Here is a 7,278-nt window from a genome sequence, read left to right as displayed (position 1 = left end):
TCATGGTAAAGGCATACACATACAATATATTACACTCTCACTTCTCACTACATTAGGTACACGTTTTCAACCACTTGATAACAAAGTCAACAAAACAGCCAATTGACTAGCAGGAATTGACTAGTGGATTTAGGTGAAGATGACTTACTGAAGTTCAAACCACAGAATCAAAATGAGGAAGAACGAGGATTTAAATTACTTTGAATGTGGTATGGTTGCTGGTGCAACAGTTTGGTATGAATGATTTAATCTCACTATTAAAGAAAATTGTCAGAAAAAGAGAAAACATCCAGAATAAAGTGCTTAGTTGATGTCAGAGGTAAGAATAGATAGATTTCTATCAGAGAACAACAACTCAAACTATGATTTTTACAAACCAGTTATGTAGAAAACCACCTCTGGCCATTTATGACAATCAAGAACAGGAAGTGGTGAGTACCGGGTGAAAAAATTATGAAACTGTTTTGCTTTGCATCGTGGGTCTTAATTTATGCGACACCAACATGGGCAAATCATAAATTGGCATTAACAACATGAATATATTGTAGCTACAGTGAGTAATGTCGCTAACCATATTCATCCCTCTCATGACTGCAGTCCATCAGTAGAATAATGCAACATATTGTAACCCAGGTTATTTGGAGTAATCCAAATATTTGTAATAATTAAGGTTATGTCTCCATTTGTCTCTTTTATCCTGCCACCCACCATTCGTGAACTAAGTACGAAATCTTGCATGATGTAGCATGATTTGAGTTTTTAAAAGTGGGGCGGAGCGCATTGTTTGGTCTGGGACAACATGTCGTGGACTGGGAAGTTCAGGCCTGGCTGCTGCAGGTGGGCTAAATTTATATGTTGTTTTTCATTTTTGATTATGATATTCTTACTGATATGCCTTTCAGTTTCTAGATGCATCTAATCTTTGAAAGACTGGGTTTGATCGGCTTACAAACAGGAAGAAAAGAACTGGTGAGTGTTTATTTCATTGTTTGGTGCATGCTAATGCTAACATTAGTATGCTATGTTAAGACTGCTAATGTGTTCAACTCTATTTGATGAAAGAGATGTTTTTATATCGTCTGATGTTGCAATATTAACATTCAGTTATTCGGGCGTGCTGCGGTGGCGTAGGGGATCACAATTTTGTTCTGGAAATGTTTGTGGTTAATGTAAAATTAAACCAGTTATCTAGTGATGAAAGCTTATCCTGTATATGTGGTAAATAATTTTTCCAACTATAATATAAATCACCTTCTGCAGTATTTTTCTGTGTCTGGTGTTTTAATACAGCTCTGACCCTCCCTGAGTCATATCTTTAGGTTTCCTGATATATTGCCCCTTACTTTAAACAGTTATCGTCTCATTTTAATGTGATTGCAGCATCATAAAAGCTACAATATCACAACACTTTGATCATCTGCAGTAGATAACAAAGAATTTACCGTATTTCTCTGGCCTCTCAGAGTCACCAGCTCTAAATCTATCAGAGCACCTTTGGTAAGTGGCGGAGAAGATGATTCATATTATGGATATAAGTTAAGAATCTGAACTTCTCTGAACTCATGGTGGTTGTACAGACATTGCTGCAGCTGTAGGCACAGTGAAGCTATCTGATTCAACTGGAACTCTCTTAATTCAAATCTGCTTTGTTGTCGCGCTCGTTCAGTTATGGTGGATTATGGGGCAGTTTTGGAGATTTTGCCCAGATATGTAGCCGATGCTTAAAAGTCACACCTGATCACTCCAGTCCATCCTGGTCGTCTTCACAAATACCTCCTATGTGTTTTTTGGAGACAAAGGACTTGTTCTCAGATACAGTAAACCAAGTCCTCTGTGACATCCCTCAGTGACTTATTATTTTTTTATTATTATTATTAGTTTAAGGGTACATTTTAACGAGGTTACTAACACTTTACACCAGTAAAACAAATCTGCTATGCTGTCTTTTCTCCTCCCCCTCTTACAGATAAACCATGCTGCTGTGTACATCAGTCAGGCTCAGCGTGTCACATACAGCCTCAACACATCTCCACATTGACCCAGGCTGCAGTTTAGTTGAGGCCCCTGCTACTTCTAATGGTGTTCTGCCACCAAAATAAAACCGGCGACATGCCTGCTCAGCTAATCAGTGGGATCAATAGTGCATTGCATCCTCTTATAAATATGTTGACACCCGTAAGGTCCTGTAAGTCAACTGTGAATTACATTTTTGTGCTGCCATGACAGTTAATAGAGTCAGTATACTGCTCAGTGTGTGACAAAATCCGGCAGTCGTGGCTCATTTGAGTTAATGCCCCCCCTTCTCAGTGCTCCACCCTTGCTATTGATTACTGTTTAAAAGGCTATGGGTAGTCAATACGACCTCTCATCACCATCTGTCTCTATTTACTAATAAATAAAGTGGAGTGCATTGACTGCTTTGGCCAGGCCTGTAAAAGCATGCATGCTAATAAGCGTCAGGCCCCTGCAGACACAAGAACAAGATGGTGTGGACGTTCTTCCTCCTCACAATCTCTGCCTTGTGCTTTGCACGAGGCACAGAACTCCAATCATTGTAATTGCCTGCTGGTCTTCCTGGTGTTCAATATCCCTCATCAAAGGAAATGCGTCTTCGCTCCGCCTGCATGGATTTTTCTCCACTCGTGTCCACACTGTTGTGTTGTTGTTTTTTCCTCTCAAGTAGTGTGCAGGTCAGCTTTTAGGGTCATGTCTAGTCATTTGTCAAGACGTGGGCCATAAGCTTGGCCTCACCACACTCTGTTTTACTGATCAATTACAGTTCATACAGATGGGCTCATTTAAAAAAAGCACCCATAAAGCAAGTGTCATAAATGATACCATTTTTTTCCATCCAGGACTTTCTGCTGTATATGTTAGGGAATAAATTAGTCTTTGTTTCAATAAAGGTGTTGTAGAGCTGTTAAGTTATGTTAAACTTCATGCTTTTTTTTTTTTGCTAATGGTGAATCCTTTTTTTTTAAATGAATGATTTTTTTTCACAGAAAATAATCAGATTTCAGGATATTTTCAAGATTAAGATTTGTAAACTATTAGTCAAAATAATTACACTACATTTAAGGATCTTAAAACAAAAACTGGTCCTATTGATGAATGTAGTTATGTTTAATTGTCATTAAAATATGTTTACTTTAAAGAAACATAATCAATAAAACAAATGTATTTATAAATTCCAGTGTATATAAGACTTCTTGCTAAAGTTGTTTTGACATTTAAACCCATAATTTTTCTATTGAATACAAGACTTAAACTTTAACATTTATTAATATTCAATCATCAATTAATTATTACAGATGCTTTCTTAATTTCTAAGTTATAAATAATGGCCCATTCATATTAGGACTTTGACATGCATTTACCATCTAAATGACAGTTCTCAAGGTCACAAAAATGCTAATATTTTAGAACGTAAAAGAGTTATTCTGTGGAGTAACATGGATTTTGTGACTTCATCTATAATTTAAAACATGTATCTTCAAGGGACTGAAGGGAAAAGCAGTTGAGGAAGTAAAAAGCGAAACAATGTGTCCACTGCCATGGGCGAAAGAGCAGAAAAATGGTGATATTCACAAAGCAGATGCACACAAACACATTCCTGCATACAGACAGAGCATCCATTTGGTCTGACACTGATTTCCTGAGTGAAGGCGTGCTGCTGATGTGAGGAGGCTCTCCAAGCTCAGCATAACACAGTACTGCTGTGTCAACTGTGACCCGAGCGACCCTGCAGGAGCTGGAGAATGGGCTCTGGGGTCGCTCTGTGGCTCAGGTGAAATGAGGGGTCAGAGGTCAGCTGTCCAGTGTGTCAGACTTGCTGATCAGGAAGTGTAGCCTCTCGCTTCAGGGAGTACAAAGGGAGTGTCATGTTTTGGATACATACTCACACTCTGACATAAATCTTCCATGCTTACATGCAGCAGAGCTCCCTGCTAGCACACTGCCACAAGAAAGCGATGCAAATTATCATAATGTGGGCGATGCAATCATTATTTTTAATGTACAACTCTGAATATCTTCCGGAATTTAATTCAGTTTCTAAACTTTTTGCCCATATTTAAAACCCTACCTTACGTCTTCCAGGATTACACACAGTTGAGCAGAGCAAGGGTTCATGTTTGTTTGTCCCAACCCCTGCTCTCCATCTGCACCTCTCTCTCATTGCAGACACATCCAAACGGACCCCCTACCTCTGCAGTGCTGAGGCAGCCCTTCCTTCCATCCTCGATCCTGAGTCTCAGGTTAGAGAACTCACTGTTGTTCTGAGCCACCCCAACATCCTGGTACCGCTATGAAGGGAAAACACTGGTGCTTCAGTAGGGTTTCCTTCCCCCTGGCTTTTTCTAAAGCAGCCTCTGCTGGCTGTCCGGATCAAACCGGCCCACAGTGTGGTGCCGAGTCCTCTCTGCAAACAAGAGGAGGCCCTCTGCTTTAAAGACTCGCAGCAGGAGCGCCCGTCCTAGAAGTTTAACTTTTCAACAGCCTTGGAGAGGTAGTATTACAAGGACAGATTATTGTACGAGTTTCCTCCCGAGTTTGGACTTGATTCAAGGTCTTTTAGTTGCGTCTCTGTGTACATTTTTTTATGAGTCAATATGTGTATTTAATGAATCTGCTTTTTGAAACAGACACAGAAACACTGCTTATAGCAAAAATACTTTCACACGTGAGATGTTTACACATCTGAAAAGTGTGGCATGTTTCCTTATTTCTCTGACTACTGGCTCAGGAGGACAGCTCATTTTATGGCAATTCCAAAACTTGTTGACTACGTGTCTGAAGGCTTTGTACATCAGGAGGCTAAAATCTTTGCCAACGCTGCTTTTTAAAATTGTCAAAGTCAAATTGGATGCAAAGCATCTGTGGACAAATATTTTCAGGTATTGCTGAAAATTCTTGTTTAGATCTAAGTTTGAACTAAGACAAGGTCAACAAAAGTGATCATGTCCCGTAATTTTACATCCTTTATTTGGTTGCATACATCTCCCTGTCAACTGTGACAGGTTTTTCTCTGCCCACTCAGGAAATGCACCCCCACAGTTTGATGCTGCTTTGACAAATTCTTTCACCTGAGCTCTGGATCTCTCCAGCTCCTCCAGAGTTACTATGTCCCTGTCTGTTAGCTGCTTCTCTGATTAGTGCTCTCCTTTCTGTACCTATCATCACAGGATGGCCAGGTTTGCTGTTATGCCAAACCCTGTTCGGATGGAGGATAGAACAGCTTTGGGTTTGTTTTAATCACCAAACCCGTTTCAACACACACAACAATCTCCTAGAATTATTTGTGCTTCACCTTTGTCCTTATGATGAGGTTCGTCCACATATATTCTCCAACAAACTTCTGAGGTCTTCTCAGAACTGCATTTACACACACAGGTGGAAGACAATTAGCTTAAGATTAGTTCAAGTTCAAATGAATTGAACTTGAACCTATTTGTATCATAGGGGGCAGAATACATACATCCTACATTATATTTGTCCTTCTTTGTTCACTTTGCAGTTATGTACTACTGTGCTTAACACTAAAGTTGATCCATACCTACGATATGAACGTAAATTCTAGGTAAAGTACTTCGAAGCTTGTTGCAAAATGTAATAAAGTAACTTTGAAAGGCACTATGTTCCTGTTTAACATTTTTAAAGTTCATTTAATGTCTTTTCAAATTTTTTCATCCCAAATTTTGAATAGTAGTTCATCTGATGTTAATGCCAAAACCAGGTAATATTCTCAAATTTAAATTTTTCCTTTATCATTTTGCTGTTTAAATAAAAAAAAGCTCCTCTTCTCTTTCCATCTCTCGCTTTGCTCCCCCCCCCGCCTGCCCTGCTCCCTCTCCTCCTCTTGCCTTCTTCTCCTGCTCACTCTGTCCAGGGAGTCATTATTGCTTTGGTAAATATTTCATAGACCTCAATACCTTTGCACACAGCCACCTGCCAGCAGCTTCTCTTCTTGTGGAAAGAGAGATCAAAATGAAAGAGAGCAAAGTGGAGAGTGTGGAGGAAGGAAGAAGGACTTTGTGTTTGTTAGATTTTTTTTTGCTGCCTTGTGTCCATTAGCATGTACAGTGAGGATGTCAGCTTTTTAATCGAGGCTTCTCCATGGACTGTGTCCCTCCACATGTTCTGGAGAACTTCAGGGTGTTGTTATATTTATGCAAAATAACTTTCCGTTTTCTGTGGTCCTATTTTTCACTTTACCGTATTTTTTTTCTCAGTTTGTTTTCAGAGATGGCAGTGATGGGAGTGAGTGTGAGTCAGTCCTCGCTCAAGACGAGACACATAAAGAGAATACTAAGCCTCTCCTTCTTCTAACCTTGAGGAGCCCTGTAAGTGGCACCCTCTCTCCCTCCCTTTGTTTTCCCCTTTCGTTTCTACAGCCTCACCTGTTTTTGACCGGTTTAAAGAGGGGTCTTGCATCACCTGCAGTGGCCTCTCTCTTTCTTCACCTGCCCTGCGTCACTCCCCTCCATTCTTACCTTGAAGAGGACTCAAAAAGAGCTGCGATTCAGGGATGAAATATTCAGCCTGGATGTAACCGCTTTAGGTTGTTTCAGAGTGGATAGCGTGTTGCCACAGAGTTTTGACTTCATAAATAAATGGTCAAGAGCAGCTTCTTGGATGGCACTGCCTTCTGTATATATATATGGCCAAGATGTTCGTGTGCCTGGGGCTAAGCCCTTCCAGTGAGTTCCAGGCCTTAAATATGGATAAGCTTTAGCCGCCCCTGGACAAACTCCTGTGTAGACGGAATAAAATTGAAGCTTAGCTGTAGATTCTGGCAACAGACCTAGGAGAGAAAAGAGAAAATCTTTGGAAAAGCAAGGCTGTTAATGGTTGTACAATGAGAAAAATTAGTTTAGATGTGCTTCAAACTTCATGGATGTTTGTATATTCAGCCATCTGACAGAGATCCTGTATTAGCTTCTGTTTACACAGCATGAGAGCTGTCAGACTGAAGCACTACCTTACATTGTTGCTAGCTGCCCATCTACATTCACCAGCTACGTTATTAGGTAGATGTCTGAAGCGATTGGCATGATGAACATCATAGCTACTTTACATCCATAATGCAGAACTCCCCAAGCTTCCCTGTTGGGTTGAGATGTGATTGTGGAGACTACTGGAGCACAGTGAACTTTCATGTTAAGAATCTGGTTAGAAATTGTTTGAAAGCTTGCTTGATGTAGCGTTCTTAAAACATTCAATCCAGCCTGTCACAAACAACCAGACCAAGTTCAAAGTCTCTCTAATCCCTTGTCTTTT

The 7,278-nt window shown here is 40.1% G+C and overlaps 1 long non-coding RNA gene across 2 annotated transcripts; it reads left to right on the top strand.

Moving 5' to 3' along the window:
- Positions 1–580: 580 nt before the first annotated feature.
- On the top strand, positions 581–5,634 carry LOC122846777. Of its 2 annotated transcripts, none has more exons than XR_006373285.1 (3): positions 581–837; positions 903–969; positions 1,967–5,632. It is a non-coding gene; the product is annotated as an uncharacterized LOC122846777 (long non-coding RNA). The 2 variants fall into 2 exon arrangements; XR_006373284.1 differs by having other exon boundaries at positions 589–837; positions 4,183–5,634.
- Positions 5,635–7,278: the final 1,644 nt, after the last annotated feature.

This window comes from Gambusia affinis, linkage group LG02 (genome assembly GCF_019740435.1).
Source record: "Gambusia affinis linkage group LG02, SWU_Gaff_1.0, whole genome shotgun sequence".
Lineage (NCBI taxonomy): Eukaryota > Metazoa > Chordata > Actinopteri > Cyprinodontiformes > Poeciliidae > Gambusia > Gambusia affinis.
Note: the sequence above shows the minus strand (reverse complement) of the source record. Positions and strands in the feature narration are given on the sequence as shown.